Raw genomic sequence first — 18,788 nt, 5'->3', positions numbered from 1 at the left:
CTGAGCACCACGATGAAGAGTGGCCCCCGTTTGCCACAACTAGAGAAAGCCCTCGCACAGAAACGAAGACCCAACACAGCCATAAATAAATAAATAAAAATTAAAAAAAAAACAGTCCAAATTGTATTCTTTATACTAGGTGATTTAAGTAGTATATACCATGTTTGGCACATGGTATTATTTTTCTCCTACTGGAACAAGTTCTTGTTTTCTCAAAGCCTTTCCCCAGCTTTTCTAAAATTAAGCTTAAATGTTTATTTCAAGCCTTCAAAGTAAAATGCTATCCTCATATATACATGTACCAGGTTGGTATATTCATATCTATCCTTTTCAATAGCAGGCTAAGCAAAGACATGGATTTAGAGCTGTATTAATGTATTAAAGCAAAAGACAACCCAGCTTAATATCAAGAAAAATTGTGACTTTTCATGTAGTGCTTGACAGAGAAAACACTGATTTTGGCACATTGTCTTATTTTATTCAAGTAGAAGTCTGCTTACACATGGTCCAAGAACACCCAAATAACAAAGCAAAGATTGGTCTTCAAACATAGCCAATGATGCCACGCTTGCCTATGATCTCGCCAACATAAAACCACATCCACATCTCAGTGGCCACCAAACCATTCAGTAGAGCTTCCTGAACTGTTAGCTGTTTGAAGCTACCAGTTTGAGCACTATTGATAATTTTTTTCAAGCTTTGAATAGCTGTAGGGATCTCAGCAGGGGTTGGAGGAACCAGCTCAACCTTGACATAGTGCCAAAATGTGGCCAGTCGAGGCTTCGAGTAAGTCACAGCAGCGCTGACCAGCGCCAGGGCCTTCTCTGTGAGGTTACGGACAAACTGGGCCGTGGTTCCATGATGGAAAGCCCGTCGTGCCGACTGCGGTTGGGATTACGTTGAATCTATAGATCACTTAGAATTGAGTTACTAACTTTGAGTCTTCTGTGCAAATGGTATATCTCTCCATTTATTTAAATTTTCCTTAATTTTTCTCAGCAACGTTTTGTAATTTTCAGTGTGAAAAGTACACTTTTTTCGTTAAGTATGTTTGTAGGTACTTGATATTTTTGATGTTATTTAAAATATTTTAATATTGTTTTTCAACTACTTGTTTTTTTAATAAGTATTTTTTAAAATATTTATTTATTTATTTTATTTTGGCTGCACCGGGTCTTAATTGTGGCACGTGGCATCTTAGTTGCGACATGCGGGATCTTTTAGTTGCAGCATGCGGGCTTCTTAGTTGCGGCATGTGGATTCTTAGTTGTGGCATGCATGAGGGATCTAGTTCCCCAACCAGGGATCAAACCCGGGCCCCCTGCATTGGGAGCTCGGAGTCTTGCCCACTGGACCACCAGGGAAGTCCCTGAACTACTTAATGTACAAAAACACAGTTGGTTTATGTATACTTATCATGTACCTTACAACTTTGCTCAATTCACTTATCAGTTCTCATGGTAGGTTTGTATATTTCTTGTGTTTTCTGTCTATATAATCATATCATCTGTGAATAAAGACAGTTTTTCTTTCCAGTTACTATGCCTTTTATTTGTTTTTCTTTGTAGTACCAGCTAGAACCTCTAATACAATGTTGAATGGAAGTGGTGATAGTGGATCTTCATTGGTTGAGGAGGTTGCTTTCTGGTTCTATTTTATGGAAAGTTTTTACCATGAAGGGGTGTTGGAGTTTGTCAAATGCCTTTTCTACATTTGTTGGGATGATTATTTGGTTTCTGTCCTTTATCCTATCAATATGATGCGTTGTATTAATTAATTTTCAGATGTTAAAGCAATTTTTCATTCTTAGGATAAATCCCCTTAGTGTGGGGTGTATAATCCTTTTTAAATGTGGCTGAGGGGGAATTCCCTGGCAGTCCAGTGGTTCGGGCTCCGCGCTTCCTTTGCAGGGGGCACGGGTTCGACCTGGTCAGGGAACTAAGATCCCACATGCCGTGTGGCACAGCCAAAAAACAAAACAAAAAAAAGTGGCTAGGGCTTCCCTGGTGGCGCAGTGGTTGAGAGTCCACCTGCTGATGCAGGGGACACGGGTTCGTGCTCTGGTCCGGGAAGATCCCACGTGCCGCGGAGCGGCTGGGCCTGTGAGTCATGGCCGCTGAGCCTGCGTGTCCAGAGCCTGTGCTCCGCAACGGGAGAGGCCACAACAGTGAGAGACCCGCATACCGCAAAAAAAAAAAAAAAAAAAGTGGCTAGATTTGGTTTACTAGTGTTTTGTTAAGGATTTTTGCATATATTATATATATTCACGTGATATTTGTGTATGACCTTTTTTCCCCGTATGATACCTTTTTTTAAAAAAAATTTTTATTTATTTTTGGCTGTGTTGGGTCTTTGTTGCTGTGCGTGGGCTTTCTCTAGTTGCGGCGAGTGGGGGCTACTCCTCGTTGCGGTGCGTGGACTTTTCATTGCGGTCGGTGGCTTCTCTTGTTGTGGAGCACAGGCTCTAGGCACGTAGGCTTCAGTAGTTGTGGCTCACGAGCTCAGTAGTTGTGGCTTGCGGGCTCTAGAGCACAGGCTCAGTAGTTGTGGCGCATGGGCTTAGCTGCTCCGGGGCATGTGGGATCTTCCCAGACTAGGGCTTGAACCTGTGTTGGCAGGTGGATTCTTAACCACTACGCCGCCAGGGAAGTCCCTCCCGTATGATATCTTTTGTTTTGGTATCAGGGTATTACCGGCCCCAGAGAGTGAGTTGGGAAGGTCTTCATTTCTTTTTGTAGATTGGATTTCTGTATGGGATCCTATTCCTTTGGCTTGAAGCACTTCCTTCAGTATTTTGCATGTTGTGGGCATACTGGGGACAGAATCACTCAACTTTTGTTTGTCTGAAAAAGTCTTCATTTGCCCTTCAGTTTTGAAGGATATTTTTGCTGGATAATTCTAGGTTGACAGCTTTTTTCCCCAGCACTTTGAAAAAGTTATTCTGTTGTCTTTTAGTTTCTGTTGTTTCAGATGGGGGATCAGCTATCATTTTTACTTTTGTTTACCTGATACACTTTTTCCTGCTGTGTTTAAGATGTATATTTATTTTTATTAAATAAATTCTTTATTAAAAACTTTTCAATTTGGCTATAATCTTCTAGGCGTGCTGTTTTAGTGTTTATCTTTCTTGGATCTGTGGGTTGATATATTTAATCAACTTTGGAAACTTTTTGGCCATATATTTTATTTTATTTTAATATTTATTTATTTAGGCTGCTCTGGGTCTTAGTTGCAGCACACAGGATTTTTTTTTTTTTTTTTTTAGTTGCAGCCTGTGGACTCTTAGTTGCAGTATTCAAACTCTTAGTTGTGGCGTGCATGTAGGATCTAGTTCCCTAGCCAGGGATTGAACCTGGGCCCCATTGAACCCGGGCCCCCTGCATTAGACATGTGGAGTCTTACCCACTGGACCACCAGGGAAGTCCCTCCAGTGATAACTATTTTAGATTGTTTGATGTTGTCCCACAGGTTTCGAACGTGTTGGTATTTTCAAAGTTCTTCTTTCTCTCTTTGTTTACATTTGTATATTTTCTTTTCATCTGTTTTCAAATTCCCTGCTTTTCTTTGTGCTCATTAGGTTATTAATTCCGTCCAGTGACATTTTAATTTCAGATACTGTATTTATTTATTTATTTATTTTGCGGTACGCGGGCCCCTCACTGTTGTGGCCTCTCCCATTGCGGAGCACAGGCTCCAGACGCGCAGGCTCAGCGGCCATGGCTCACGGGCCCAGCCGCTCCACGGCATGTGGGATCTTCCTGGACCGGGGCACGAACCCGTGTCCCCTGCATCGGCAGGTGGACTCTCAACCACTGTGCCACCAGGGAAGCCCTCAGATACTGTATTTTTCAGTTCCAGAATTTCCTTTTGGTTCTTCTTTCAAGTTTGCATTTCCCTGCTAGTATTCTCCACCTGTTCATTTCTTCTGTTCCCTTTTCCTAAAATTTTAAAAAATATTTATAATTGCTGTTTTGACATTTTCATCGGCCAGTTCCAATGTATGGTCATTTTTGGTTCCTGTAGATTGTTTTTTCTCTTGATCATGGGTAATATTTTTCTTCTTTGCACGTGTAATAATTTTTTATTGCAAAATGGACATTGTAGATAGTATACTCTAGAAACTCTGTTTTAGGCTATCTTTCCTTAAAGAGTGTTGAGTTTTGTTAGGGCAGGCTGTTAAATGACTGGAAGATGATCTCCATCCTGTAGGAGCTTTTCTAGGGTAGATCTGTTTTGGCTTTTTACTAAGTTTTAGGGCATAGCTTTTAATTCTGGAACATTGTTTTTACTCCTAAGGCATGGCCTTTCTGGGGTTTTAATAGGAAACCTTTCTACTTTGGCAGAACTTAAACTCCAGGGTCTGTCTCCACTGTACTGGATGGTTGCTGAATCCTGGCTCAGGTCTTTCACCTCACATAGCTGTTTTCAGATATTTAAAGTATATCGTGATGATTTGTTGCAAGTATACAATTAACTAGTTAATTGTCACAGCTAGAGCTACATATATAAACATACACATGTACATTTGGTGATAACAATTAAGCTTCGTCATAGCAAATTTCAATGCATTGTTATTAACTGTAGTCACCATATTCTTTTTTTTTTTTTTTTTTTTTTTTTTGTGGTACGCGGGCCTCTCACTGTTGTGGCCTCTCCCGTTGCGGAGCACAGGCTCCAGACGCGCAGGCTCAGCGGCCATGGCTCACGGGCCCAGCAGCTCCGTGGCATGTGGGATCTTCCTGGACCGGGGCACGAACCCGTGTCCCCTGCATCGGCAGGCGGACTCTCAACCGCTGCGCCACCAGGGAAGCCCAATCACCATATTCTTATATCCGATCCTCAGACCTTCTTCATCGTATAGCTGAATGTTTGCTCCCTTTTACCAACCTCTCCCTGCACCCCCCTGCCCCATGGCCTCTTTTCTGCTCTCTATTTCTTTGAGTTTGACCTATTTTTCTGCTTGGTTTCTTGGTGTCTCATCCCACCACATGCTGTTTAGGAGTCAGCCAAGGATTTGGGAGGAATTTAATGTAGGTTTGGGGGGGGGCTCCCTTTTCTGATTTTCCTGTTTGATTTTCAGCCATGCTGGTAGCCCTGAACTCTGGCCTCTTTCCTCCTTGCTCTCCTCTGACAGAGATCGTGTTCCCTCCAGTTTCTGCATGTTCTTGATTGGTCTCCAGTACCTCCAAATACTTGTTTTTATTTTTTAAAATTAATTAATTTATTTATTTTGGCTGCATTGGGTCTTCGTTGCCACACGCGGGCTTTCTCTAGTTGTGTTGAGCTGGGGCTACTCTTCGTTGTGGTGCACGGGCTTTTCATTGTGGTGGCTTCTCTTGTTGTGGAGCACGGGCTCTAGGCATGTGGGCTTCAGTAGTTGTGGCATGCGGGCTGTGGAGCGCAGGCTCAGTAGTTGTGGCGCACGGGCTTAGTTGCTCCGTGGTGTTTGGGATCTTCCCGGACCAGGGCTCGAACCTGTGTCCCCTGCGTTGGCAGGTGGATTCTTAACCACTGTGCCACCAGGGAAGTCCTAAATATACTCTTAAAATAATGCATTACTTATAGTTATGTAAGTAGTAAAAGAATGAAGTTATGGATACTGCGAATTAATGATTATCTCTGGGGATGAAGGGAGTTGAATAGGTTGTCAATTCTTCAGTGTATTAGAAACTATTTTTTTTAAAGTAGGTGGCATATGTGAGCAAATGGTAACATTTATTAAATCCCAATACACGGATATTTGTTATATTCTTTGGACCTTTTTATATTTTAAATTTTTTCATAATTCAGAATAAATAAAGATATGTAAAACTAGATAATTATAGTGTGTTGATTCTCTGGAAGTGCTCTTGTGAGAGCACTGAGGAAGGACTCAGTGACCTGACAGAAGTGGTTTTTGGTGAATTTCGGACTTGAGGAGCAGACAGGAATTTGCCAGGTAGGAAGATGTGACGAAGGGTTTTCTAGGCAGAGGGGACCCAGGTGCCAAGGTGTCAGCTTTATTTAAGAAGCAGCATATTTAAGAAGCAGTGGGTGCTGGTGTGGTTGGGGAGGTGGGTGGGGATGAGGAAAGAGAACTGAGACTGTGTTGAGTGGTGGCCCCACTTAACGTGGCCTGGTGTCGAGGCTGGCAGTGTGCTCTCTGTTCCCTTTTCCTCTTTTTCTGCCTTTTTTTGGATTAAGAGTATATTTATGATTCTGTTTGGGTCTTCGTATATCTTTCATGTCTCTAACATGTCTAATATTTGCTCTAGGTTTTTGAACATACGGAGTACGGTTACAACAGCTGCTTAACTGTCCTTGTCTATTAATTTTATGATCTGTGTCGTTTCTAGGTTGATTATGGTTTGTGTTTTCCTGCTTCCTTGCATGTCTGGTCATTTTTGATTGGATGCCAAGACACTGTGACTTTTATCTTGTTGGATGCTGGGTATTTTTGTATTTCTATAAATATTCTTGACCTTTGTTCTGGAATGTTGTTAAATTACTCAGAAACAGTTTGATTCTGTGGGTCTGGCTTTTAGGCTTTGTTAGGTGGGACCAGAGTAACGTTGAGTCCGGTGTTGAGTCACTTTGCCCCACCACTGAGGCAAGAGTCTACTGAGTACTTTGTCCAGTGCCCCGAAGTTAGGAAATTTTCCACTGTGACTGGGAGGAAGAGTAACTCTCCTTGGCCCCGTGTGAAATTGGAGGGTGGTTCCCACTAATCCCTGGCTTGGATGCCTTTCTTACACACTTCCGTTGATCAGTACCTGGCTGGAGCCTGCAGATCCTCAGCTCTGTCTACGACTCTGTCCCTTCCAGTGCTCTGCCTGTGGACTCTAGCGCCTTGGCCTTCCTGGACTCCCAGTGCTGTTTCTTCGCCTCGGGGGACTGCTGGACCCCACCTGGTGTCTCTGCTGTTACCCAGAACTACTTGTCAGGCAGGAGGCTGGGCAGTTAAAGGGCTCCTCTTGTTTCCCTCCTGTCAGGGATCACTGTTCGACACTGCAGGATAGCCAGTGTCTTGAAAACCATTTAATTTGTAAATCTCGTCCCTGTTATTTCGTCTTGGCCAGAAGCAAAAGTATCAAAAACAGGTATTTGAATGAAGGTATTAGGAAGCATAGAAGATAGTGATGGGACCTATGAGAATGCTGACCCCTTTCTAGTTCGGGATGCCTGGGTGGGAGAGCAGAGGTGGCCTTACCTGGGTGGACATGAAGGGAATTCATGTATTTGGGGAAGGAGGTGGGGATAGGGCTTGGGAGAAGGGTGTCACAGGAGAACCAGGCTACAGAATGAGATCCTGAGGGCCTGCTGAGAAGAAGAACCCGCGGGGTCTGGGCTGGAGGACACTGGTGACAGAACGCTCGTACCTGCAGTGGGAGGACGTGGGAGAGGGTGACGCTGCCAGGGAGTGCAAGCATGGGGAGGATGCTCAGAATTTGTGCCCCCTGAGGAGAAGGTGTCACTCATTCCCTGGCTGCGTGTCTGCCGTGATGTCCCGGCTGCTTCGGGTTTCCTCCAGCTCAGACTAAGTAGAATTGGTCAAGAACATGTATGGTATAGAAGCACTGGTTCAAAGTCAGAATGTAGAGGTCTTAGGGCCCTTACAGAGATACTTCCTTATTTTGAAACTGTTTAAAGTGCTGAAAAGCCAATGTTGAATTATTTAGCTTAATAATTTTGAAATGTTAGATGTGCCAACTTTAAAAGTAAAACAGCCAGTTATTTTACCAGCAAAATGGGTTTCTTCGGGAATAGCAGAGAGTTGCAATTCAGCACAAGCAAGCGATAGCGAAAGCCATAGGCAAGTCTCACGAACAAAGCAGAGGAAGGTTACTTCGTAGAGAAAAAGGAGGAGGTTGGGAGGGGCTATTTTGAACAAAAGTCCATTGGAGGAAAGTGAGAGTTCAGGGTGGTGATGGTTTCTCACTGGCTGAGTTGCTGGGCAAACGGGAAACCTTCCTCCATGGGGGTCTGTGGTTGAGGCTGAGTAGCAGTGGGTGAGGGCTCCCCTTCTGGCCTCCTGACTCTATTGTAAAGGAAGTTTCCTTTGTTCCGTTTCACAGATGTAAAAAGATTTTCCTATTTTAGGAGATAACACTGACTTATTCCTGGCTTAGTAGCACAACTTCGAGTGCCTTTTTTTTTGCTTGACTTTTATATGAAATTTTAAACTACACAAATGTACAGAAAACATAATGAACACCCACGCACTCATCTCCCAGTTTTATCAGTGATTGGTACTTTGCCAGTTATTATTATTATTTTTTAATCTGTCCCTTTTTCTCTCACACTTTTTTTTTAATGTTGTGAACTATTTTTTTAAAAAACATCATTATTGGAGTATAATTGCTTTACAGTGTTGTGTTAGTTTCTGCTGTATAATAAAGTGAATCAGCTACATGCATACGTATATCCCCACATCCCCTCCCTCTTGCGTCTCCCTCTCACCCTCCTTATCCCACCCCTCTAGATGGTCACAAAGCACTGAGCTTATTATCTCCCCGTGCCATGCAGCTGCTTCCCAGTAGCTATCTATTTTACGTTTGGTAGTGTATATATGTCAGTGCCATTCTCTAACTTCGTCCCAGCTTACCCTTCCCCCTCCCCATATCCTTAAGTCCATTCTCTACGTCTGTGTCTTTATTCCTGCCCTGCCCCTAGGTTCTTCAGAACCATTTTTCTTTTTAGATTCCATATATATGTGTTAGTATGTGGTATTTGTTTTTCTCTTTCTGACTTACTTCACTCTGTATGACAGACCTAGGTCCATCCACCTCACTACAGATAACTCAATTTCGTTTCTTTTTATGGCTGAGTAATATCTCTCTTACACTTTTAAAATTTGTTTGGTTCTTGTGTTTGGTTCTTGTGTTTCGGTGGAGTGTTTTAAAAGTAAATCCAAGGGCTTCCCTGGTGGCGCAGTGGTTGAGAGTCCGCCTGCCGATGCAGGGGACACGGGTTCGTGCCCCGGTCTGGGAAGATCCCACATGCCGCGGAGCGGCTGGGCCCGTGAGCCATGGCCGCTGAGCCTGGGCGTCCGGAAAAAAAAAAAAAAAAAAAGTAAATCCAAGAAATAATGTCATTTCACCCATGAATACTTCACTTTTTCTCTCTAACAGATAAGGGAAGTTTTTATTTTTAAAAACATAGTGGTCATGTCACTTTTACAACTAAGAGATTTACAGTAATTCCTTAATACCATCTAATACCAGTCCATATTCAGATTTCCCCAATAGCTTCAAAAATATACTCTTCGAGTTGATTCATTTTAATTGGACCCAAACAAGATCTAAATATTATATTTGATGATTAGGTCTCTTAGGGCTCTTATATTCTAGAACAGTCACCCCTCCTATTGCTAAAGTATAATTTTCAAAAGGTAAAATCATTGGGCTTCCCTGGTGGCACAGTGGTTAAGAATCCACCTGCCAGTGCAGGGGACACGGGTTCGAGCCCTGGTCCGGTAAGATCCCACATGCCACGGAGCAACTAAGCCCGTGCGCCACAACTGCTGAGCCTGCGCTCTAGAGCCTGCAAACCACAACTGCTGAAGCCTGCACGCCTAGAGCCCATGCTCCGCAACGAGAAGCCAACTGCAATGAGAAGCCCGCGCACCGCAGCGAAGAGTAGCCCCCACTCGCCGCAACTAGAGAGAGCCCGCGCACAGCAACGAAGACCCAACGCGGCCAAAAAAATAAATTAAAAAAAAATTAAGTTTTTAGAAAAAGGTAAAATCATGACTTCCATGCAAATACAGAACGAACAGTCCTGTGCTCTGCTGGTCTGTGTTGTTGTTTTTTTTAAAATAAATTTGTTTATTTTATTTTTTAATTTTTTTGGCTGCATTGGTTCTTCATTGCTGCACGCAGGTTTTCTCTAGTTGTGGTGAGCTGGGGCTACTCTTTGTTGTGGCGCGTAGGCTTCTCATTGCGGTGGCTTCTCTTGTTGCAGAGCACGGGCTCTAGGCGCATGGGCTTCAGTAGTTGTAGCGCACGGGCTTAGTTGCTCCGCGGCATGTGGGATCTTCCCAGGCCAGGGCTCGAACCCGTGTCCCCTGCATTGGCAGGCGGATTCTTAACCACTGCGCCACCAGGGAAGCCCCCTGGTCTGTGTTTTTGTTGCATGCCTTGAAGTCAGTCCTTTCGCCAAGGAGCGCTAGTCACGTTATTTGGCAATGGTGTTAGGGATCACATCTGGAGCACTTTGGAGCACTTTTCTTCTAGAAGTTGTGATGGATCATCAGTGAGCCGTCCAGTCATCTTGTGACCAGGATATGTGTCTCTTGATAGTTATAGTGTGTCGGCATGAAACTAGACAACTTCACAGAGATCCTTCTCATGTCCTTAAATTCCAACCATTGAGTTAGTTAACCAGATTTAAAGTGGGTGTGTATCATTGGTACCAATGTCTGTAGAACAGGCATGGACAAGGGAGTTTTTAGATCCTTAATCATGAAATGTTCTGATAATTTAAATACTGAGTAAAGCTAATGATTTTTGTTTTCCTTTTCCCTATCATTTTGGTGAGTTAACTTTACAGAAGTAGAACTTAAAATAAGTTTTTTTCCTCTTATTTTTCAGGTGAAGAGATTATAAGTCTACTGAATGAAACAATTTTTCTTCAAGTTGCATATACTCCAAGAGAAAATCCCAGATGTTTTTATATTTTGCCTAAATACAAAATTTAAACAAGGAGTTTCCCCAGAAGGTGAGATAATTGTTTTTGATTCTGTTTTATTGTGTAATTTATGCAAATATACTGTATAAGGGGACATTCGAAGATGGATGACAACACGAATTTTAGTTTTGAAGATGTGCATATAGTGTCCTGACTTCTAGGGATTCTTGACCCTCCTGTGTCTGGTTTTGAGATGCTGTGTTGTGGAAAAGTTACTTGGTCTCTCCAAGCCAAAGGGTAATCCAAATAAAACAGGGACAGTCATGCATGTGTAGTGAGGAACATGCCGTGTCTCACCCGTGGGGAATAGGTGAGATAGGCTTATATGTGTTATGGCCGCCATCAGAACACATTCCAAGTAGAAGCTGAAAAGGGGGGGAGGGGCTTGTGCCTCCAGCTGTAGTAGATGCCCCTAAAAGGTTTGCCCATTGCAATCTGATTAGATGCTGGATAAATTACAGTAGGTACAACTTCCCGGGAGCACTTCGGTGCTTAAAAATTAAGCTAACTCTTCAAAAGCCAAAAGAGAAAAAGAAAAGAAAAGAAACAGTGAGTATTATGATAGCACTCTTTTGTTCCTTGCTGAAGAGAAGATAAATCCTTTTCAGAGCAAAGCATACTCAGTGTAGGCCCTCGGGATTTCTGTAGATTACGTTTAAGCAAGCTTCATTCTATATTCAGGACACACACCATTGTGAGGAGTTGGCAGAATTAGATACCCCAAGGTCTGCAGGTATTGGATAATCAGATGCAGTATATATAATAATGTATGAAATTTTTGAAGAAATACAAAATAGAATAAAAATTAGTAATGAAGACCAAGGTATCAAAATGATTCCAAGTAGAACTTTCAGAAATGAAAAATAAGTTGAAATTAAAAACAATATATGTGAATTAAATAAATTAAACATGGCTGAAGGCAGAATTAGTGAACTGGAATATATACGTGAAGAAATTATCCAGTGTGCAGCATTGAGAGATGGGAGATGGAATGTGAGACTAGCTAAGTGGAGGGTAGGATAAAAGTGTGCTGTGACTGTGTAGTTGGAATCCCAGGATGGAAAAGTAGGGAGAAGGAAGAGAGGCGTTATTCAAAGTGTTAATAGTGTTGACTTTTCAGAAACTAATGAGAGAGAAATCTGTAGATTTAGGAAGCACACTATGTCCTAAACAGTATAAGTAAAAGGAAACCCACACCCATGCACTGAAATTGTATAACAACAAAGACAAAAAGACCTTAAGCCAGAGGTAAAAGAGAGATTACCTACAAAGGAGTGTCTGTTAGGTTGACAACGGATGTGTCATTAGCATGAATAGAGGCCACTAGAGAGTGGAGTAAGTCCTCAAAGTGATGAGAGAATATAAACTTCAGTATAGAATTGTGTATCAGGTATATTTTACAGAAAAACATCGGTGTTTTTATGTATTTGGTAATTGTTAGGCTAGATTATTTGGACTACCTGCTATCCTCCCATCCCCCATGCTGTGGAAAACAATTAAAATTGTTGGATTAAAGAAAAAAATCAAGGGCTTCCCTGGTGGCGCAGTGGTTGGGAATCCACCTGCCAATGCAGGGGACACGGGTTCGAGCCCTGGTCCGGGAAGATCCCACATGCCATGGAGCAGCTGAGCCTGGGTGCCGCAACTACTGAGCCTGTGCTCTAGAGCCCGTGAGCTACAAGTACTGAAGCCCGAGCGCCTAGAGCCCGTGCTCCACAACAGGAGAAGCTGCTGCAATAAAAAGCCCGTGCACTGCAACAAAGAGTAGCCCCCGCTCTCCGCAATTAGAGAAAAGCCTGCATGCAGTAACGAAGACCCAATGCAGCCAAAGAGAAAAAAAAAAAAGAAAAGAAAACAATCAGAAAGACTGACAATATTGCAAGGAAGTTTTAAACCAAAATATAACAAAGGAAGAACCCAGAAAGGTAATTTAAACACCATAGGATGGAGTCTGCCTTTGCCTTAAGGACATTTGCTGATTTGGACAAAGTGGGGCTTTGATTTCTGAGTCCTTGCCGGCCTCTGAAGTGAAGTCTTCTCAAGGTAGAGAACCTAAAAGGGGCCCTCCTCATATTAAATGGGCTCTGAAAGTCTGTACCCTCAGAGGCAGGGTGAGCTAGAAGCGTACCTGCCTAACTCCATCTTTGCCCCCAGCTTTTTACTAAATGTAGCAGGAGAAAAGGGGGAGAGTTATGGCTGTGGATCGGCCTTTGGGAGGATTTGTAGCCCAGGTTCATATTACTTCGTAGCTCAGGGAAATGAAGCATGAAGTTAAGGTTTTCTGGTTTGGTAATGCCTTCAGGCAGCAATGGGACCGAACATAAAACCTCTCTGGAGGAAGTTACCATCATCCTAAAATGCAGAAAACACCTATGACTATTTTTTAAGGATGTTGATTAGCACACAGACAAAACTGGACAAGCACACAAGGGAATAAGGCACCATGCATGAAAACCAGTAGAAACAACCCTCCCAAGATTTTAGATTTGGGGATTATCAGAAACAGACTATTGGGACCTCCCCGGTGGTCCAGTGGTAGGACTCCACGCTCCCAGTGCAGGGGGGCCCAGGTTCTGATCCCTCGTCGGGGAACTAGATCCCACATGCATGCTGCAACTAAGAGTTTGCATGCCGCAACTAAGAAGTCTGCATGCTGCAACTAAATATCCCTCGTGCAGCAACTAAGACCCGGCGCAGCCAAAAAGTAAATAAATAGTATTTTAAAAAAAGAAACAGACTATTAAATAAGCATACTCTTTATTTGTATTTACTTATTTTAAATATATTTATTTATTTATTTTTGGCTGCACAGGTCTTCGTTGCTGTGCACGGGTTTTCTCTAGTTGCGGAGAGCGGGCGCTACTCTTCGTTGTGGTGTGTGGGCTTCTCATTGCAGTGGCTTCTCTTGTTGTGGAGCACGGGCTCTAGGTGCACAGGCTTCAGTAGTTGTGGCACATGGGCTCAGTAGTTGTGGCACACGGACTTAGTTGCTCCGCCATGTCCCCTGCATTAGCAGGTGGATTCTTAACCACTGCGCCACGAGGGGTGTCCTGTGGCTATTCTTTTCACTTCTGATTTTAGATTTTTATTCACCTGTTCCTCCCACCCCACACCCTTCTTTTTGGTCCGCCCCCCCGCCACCCCCAGTGGACTGTGCCCAGTATAGACATGGTCTTGTTTGTTGTTTGACTGATTGTGCAAGTATCCGCTGCTCTCCATGGATTCACATTGTCGCTTTTTTCCAGACCAATAGAATTCCAGTGGTGTGTTGGTAAATGTTTAATATCTGGCTCTCTGGGAGAGTCAAAAACCTCCTGGCCACGGGGCTTCCATGGTGGTGCAGTGGTTAAGAGTCCGCCTGCCAGTGTGGGGGACACAGGTTTTATCCCTGGTCCAGGAAGATCCCACATGCCCCAGAGCAACTAAGCCTGTGAGCCACAACTACTGAGCCTGCGCTCTAGAGCCCGCGTGCCGCAATTACTGAAGCCCACGTGCTCTAGTGCTCGAGTGCTGCAACTACTGAGCTCACGTGCTGCAACCACTGAAGCCCACGCGCCTAGAGCCCGTGCTGCACAACAAGAGAAGCCACCAGGATGAGAAGCCTGCGCATCGCAATGAAGAGTAGCCCCCGCTCGCTGCAACTGGAGAAAGCCTGTGTGCAGGAAGGAAGATCCAATGCAGCCAACAATAAAAATAATAATAAAAAAAATTTTTTTAAGTCAAAACCAAAAACCAAACAAAAGCACAAAAACCTCCTGGCTTGTAGCATTTGTCGATTTCTACAGTGCTAATGCTTCTGTCATGTCCAACGTGAGCTACCAGTGTGATGCCACTTGAAGGTGGCACCGGGAGAGGCTCACGGTCAGCTCCCATGAGCAAGTGAGCCCGTGCTCTGTGGCAAGGTGACCTTGTCTCTGTTTCCTTCTCTCCTTTGCAGTCAGGAGACTGAGGAGAAAGTGTGCCAGCCCCTGTTCTGGGCTCTTCATGGGGTAGCTCAGTTCAGCCTCACAGCAGCTCTACGTGGACGGCGCTCCTGGTCCCCCGTTTACAGGTGAGGACCCCAGGGCACAAGAGGTCAGGTCACACAGCAGAGCCAGGACCTCGGTTGTGAATCTTTTAAAAAGCAATTGGTCAGACAGGTGTAGGCTGCATTTCAGATTCTCATTTTCTCTTAGCAACAGTCTCTACTGCAGAATGTTTTTTTCTGAAGGGCTCTGTCCAAGGACCTGCATGATCGTATGGACAGCATTTCTCTGGAAGCTGCCTTGTGTCCGATGGTTATACTAACCAGAAGAAGTAAATGAAGAGGTAGTTCAAGAGGAACTTGAAGTTCCTCTCATTTGGCTGTTGGATAAGAGTCTAGAAGGTGCTGGTAATACTTTGCTTGGCATTCTAGACAGACTGTGGAGGCTGTTGTCCGGATGTGATGGGAATCCTTGTGCTGTGTTGCATCTCACATATAACCAGAGACGTCTCAAGTCAACACGCCAGTTCTGTGAGCCAGTAGCTTGTTCTAAAGATGTGCTGTCAGTGGCGGGCCTCTGGGTCATCTAGGGAAGGAAAATTAGCCTGCCTGTAGGTGAGGGCCAATTAAGAGGATGCTAGCATCTTTTTGGAGAGTAGTGCATAGTTGTTGGGATACAAGAAACGTTTGGAAGGGACTTCCCTGGTGGTCCAGTGGTTAAGAATCCGCCTTCCAATGCAGGGGACACGGGTTCGATCCCTGGTTGGGGAACTAAGATTCCACATGCTGCGGGGCAACTAAGCCCACACGCCACAACCAGAGTGTAGCCTGCTCGCCGCAACGAAAAGTCCTGAGTGCCGGAACTAAGATCCAACGCAGCCAAAAATGAATGAATGAATGGATAAATAAGTAAATATTAAAAAAGAAAGTAGAGTCATCTTGAAACGTTTGGAAAAGAACTATGCAGTATTACCTGAGTAACAGTTCTAGAACCAGTTTAAACCAGTTCCTTAGTTAGTGAAATTAGCTGCGCCTAAACCAATACCATTGCTATGAACTCTTTAAGGGATGCCACTGATGAGATTACGTATTTCTTAAAATGCACGGAAGCACAGAAATGTTGCTACACGAGAGATTCTTGGTTTAATGGCCTCGGTGTGAGCTAGTGAGGCACACAGTCAATCTAAGTGATTGACTTTGAGAGTAACCTATTTTTATTTCAGGTGTCAATGGTAATGTAAATAGAGGTTCTCAGATGCTGGTCTGTATGTAATATTGGTGAGATGAGCAAAGGTGAGCTTTTCTTAAAACTGTATTTTTTTTAAAGTAAGACATGATCCTCAATCCTGATATTATGGCTTTCTTCTTTTGATATTGGAAAAGCCATTGTTGTCTGAATTGAAGGTGACTGTAGATGACAGTTTATCCTTTCCTCCTTTTTTAAAAATTTAATTTAATTAATTAATTTATTTTTGGGAAGCCCCTTTGTGTCTGCTTTTCTTTCTCTCTCTTTCCCTCCCTCCCTCCTCCTGGCTTGGGAGAGTGAAAAAGTTGGCAACCCTGTTAGTTTTCTAAATTAAAAGAAAAGAACTTGGGACTTCGCTGGTGGCGCAGTGGTTAAGAATCTGCCTGCCAGTGCAAGCGACACGGGTTCGATCCCTGGTCCGGGAAGATCCCACATGCCATGGAGCAATTAAGCCCGTGTGCCACAACTATTGAAGCCCGCACACCTAGAGCCCGTGCTCCGCAACAAGAAAAGCCACCGCAATGAGAAGCCTGTGCACTGCAACGAAGAGTAGCCCCCGCTCACCTCAACAAGAGAAAGTCTGCGTGCAGCAACAAAGATCCAATGCAGCCAAAGAGAAAATAAATAAATAAATAAATATATTTGGGGGGGGAAAAAAAAAAAGAAAAGAACTTAACCGGCCTGTGAAATCCCCGTGTCTTGGAACGTTGAGCTGGGCCGACTTTAGCACACAGGCCCTGGGGTAGATAAGTTGGGGCACCAGATTCTGCAGATGGGATGGGTTCTCAGAGGCCCTTGAGTGTCTTACTCTTTTTTACAGGGTGGAAATCCCGCCTAGACTTTCTCTTTTCTGACTTAGGGGTAAATAAGGAGATGTTAGCTTGGTTTATTCTCTCAGACTATAGAAGGTATGAGTAAGTGAGTAGCATCATGATGATTGTTTGGGTGAAATTTTGGTTTTATTTGTTGGTCAAGATGTGTTCTGTGTGTGCTCCGGTGCTGTCTTGTGGAACACATAAGATGTACGACCATCCCACCATGAAGGAACCTGCGGCCTGTGGGCTGGTGTGTGCAGACCCAGGCCTGGTGTGCAGTGCTGGTGTCCCGCAGAGCAGCGTAGTGTGGGCGCTCGGCGCGTCGAGGCCGCCTCGGTGCTGCTGCGGTGAAACCAGCCAGGCTACGTGGGGGCCTATCAGTACTTCATTCTTTCTTATTACTGAATAACATTCCATTGTATGGATAGACCACATTTTTTAAAAATTTAATTTATTATTTTTGTCTGCGTTGGGCCTTCGTTGCTGTGTGTGGGTTTTCTCTAGTTGCGGTGAGCGGGGCCCACTCTTTCGTTGCAGTGCACGTGCTTCTCATTGCGGTGGCTTCTCTTGTGGAGCACAGGCTCTAGACATGCAGGCTTCAGTAGTTGTGGCTCACGGGCTCAGTAGTTGTGGCTTGCAGGCTCTAGAGCTCAGGCTCAGTAGTTGTGGCGCACGGGCTTAGTTGCTCTGTGGCATGTGGGATCTTCCCAGACCAGGGCTCAAACGCGTGTCCCCTGCATTAGCAGGCAGATTCTTAGCCACTGTGCCCCCAGGGAAGCCCAGATCCTTTACTTGTTCTAAAATTTGTCTTTTTATTATTGAGTTGTAAGAGTTTTTTATATATTCTAGGTACAAGTCCTTTTTTAGATACATGATTTGCAAAAATTTTCTTTTGTGAAAATGTTCTCCCATGGTGTGGGTTGTCTTTACACTTTCTTAAAGGTGTCATTTGAAGTACAAAACTATTTTTGAGGAAGTCCAGTCCAAGTTATATTTTCTATTGTTGCTTTTGGTGTCATATCTAAGAAACCATCGGCAAATACATGATTTTTTCTTCTAAGAGTTTTATAGTTTTAGCACTTAAATTTAGGTCTTTGATCTATGTTGGTAAGTCTTTGTATACAGTGTGTAAGTAAGGGTCTGCATTTATTCTTTCGCATGCAGATATCTAGTTGTTCCAGCATCATATATTGAAAACACTGTTCTAACCCCCATTGAATTATTCTTTCACCCTTGTCAAAAATCAGTTGACTGTAAATCTGAGTGTTTATTTATTTATTTTTCAATTAATTAACTTATTTTTGGTTGCATTGGGTCCTCGTTGCTGCACACGGGCTTTCTCTAGTTGTGGTGAGCGGGGGCTACTCTTCGTTGCGGTGCGCAGGCTTCTCATTGCGGTGGCTTCTCTTGTTGCAGAGCACGGGCTCTAGGGTGCGCGGGTTTCAGTAGTTGTGGCACATGGGCTCAGTAGTTGTGGCTCGCGGGCTCTAGAGCGCAGGTTCAGTATTTGTGACACACGGGCTTCGTGGCCCCGCAGCATGTGGCATCTTCCCGGACCGGGGCTCGAACCCGTGTCTCCTGCACTGGCAGGCGGATTCTTAACCACTGCGCCACCAGGGAAGCCCATGAGTGTTTACTTCTTGTCTCAATTCTATTCCATCGATCTACATGTCGTTCCTTAGGCCTGTACCACATTGTATTGTTTACTGGAACTTCGTAGTAAATTTTGAAATCAGGAAGAATGAGTCCTCCAGCATTGCTCCTTTTCAAGATTGTTTTGTGTGTTCTGGACCACTTGCATTTCCATATGGATTTTAGGATCAGCTTGTCACTGATTTTTAAAAACTATCCTTGATATATTAACTTCTATGCTTTATTGTTTGGGGAACACAGTCTGCAAGATAGTGGTCTTTTGGAGTCTATTGAGGCTTCCTTTATTGGTTTAATATGTGGTTTATATTTTTAAATGTTACATGGTGTTTTCGAAAAGAATTTGTATTCTCTGTCCTTTGGGTGTAGAATTTTGTGTCTCTTTTATAGCTTGAGCTTATTAATATTATTCACCTTTTTAACATTGCAGCTGTAAGAAATAATA

The 18,788-nt window shown here is 43.7% G+C and overlaps 1 pseudogene; it reads right to left on the bottom strand.

The window, feature by feature from the left end:
• Positions 1-543: 543 nt before the first annotated feature.
• Positions 544-18,788, bottom strand: part of LOC136130689 (ATP synthase subunit g, mitochondrial pseudogene) — a 35,594-nt pseudogene continuing 17,349 nt past the window's right edge.

The sequence above is a fragment of the Phocoena phocoena genome, chromosome 11, assembly GCF_963924675.1.
Source record: "Phocoena phocoena chromosome 11, mPhoPho1.1, whole genome shotgun sequence".
Taxonomy (NCBI): domain Eukaryota; kingdom Metazoa; phylum Chordata; class Mammalia; order Artiodactyla; family Phocoenidae; genus Phocoena; species Phocoena phocoena.
Note: the sequence above shows the minus strand (reverse complement) of the source record. Positions and strands in the feature narration are given on the sequence as shown.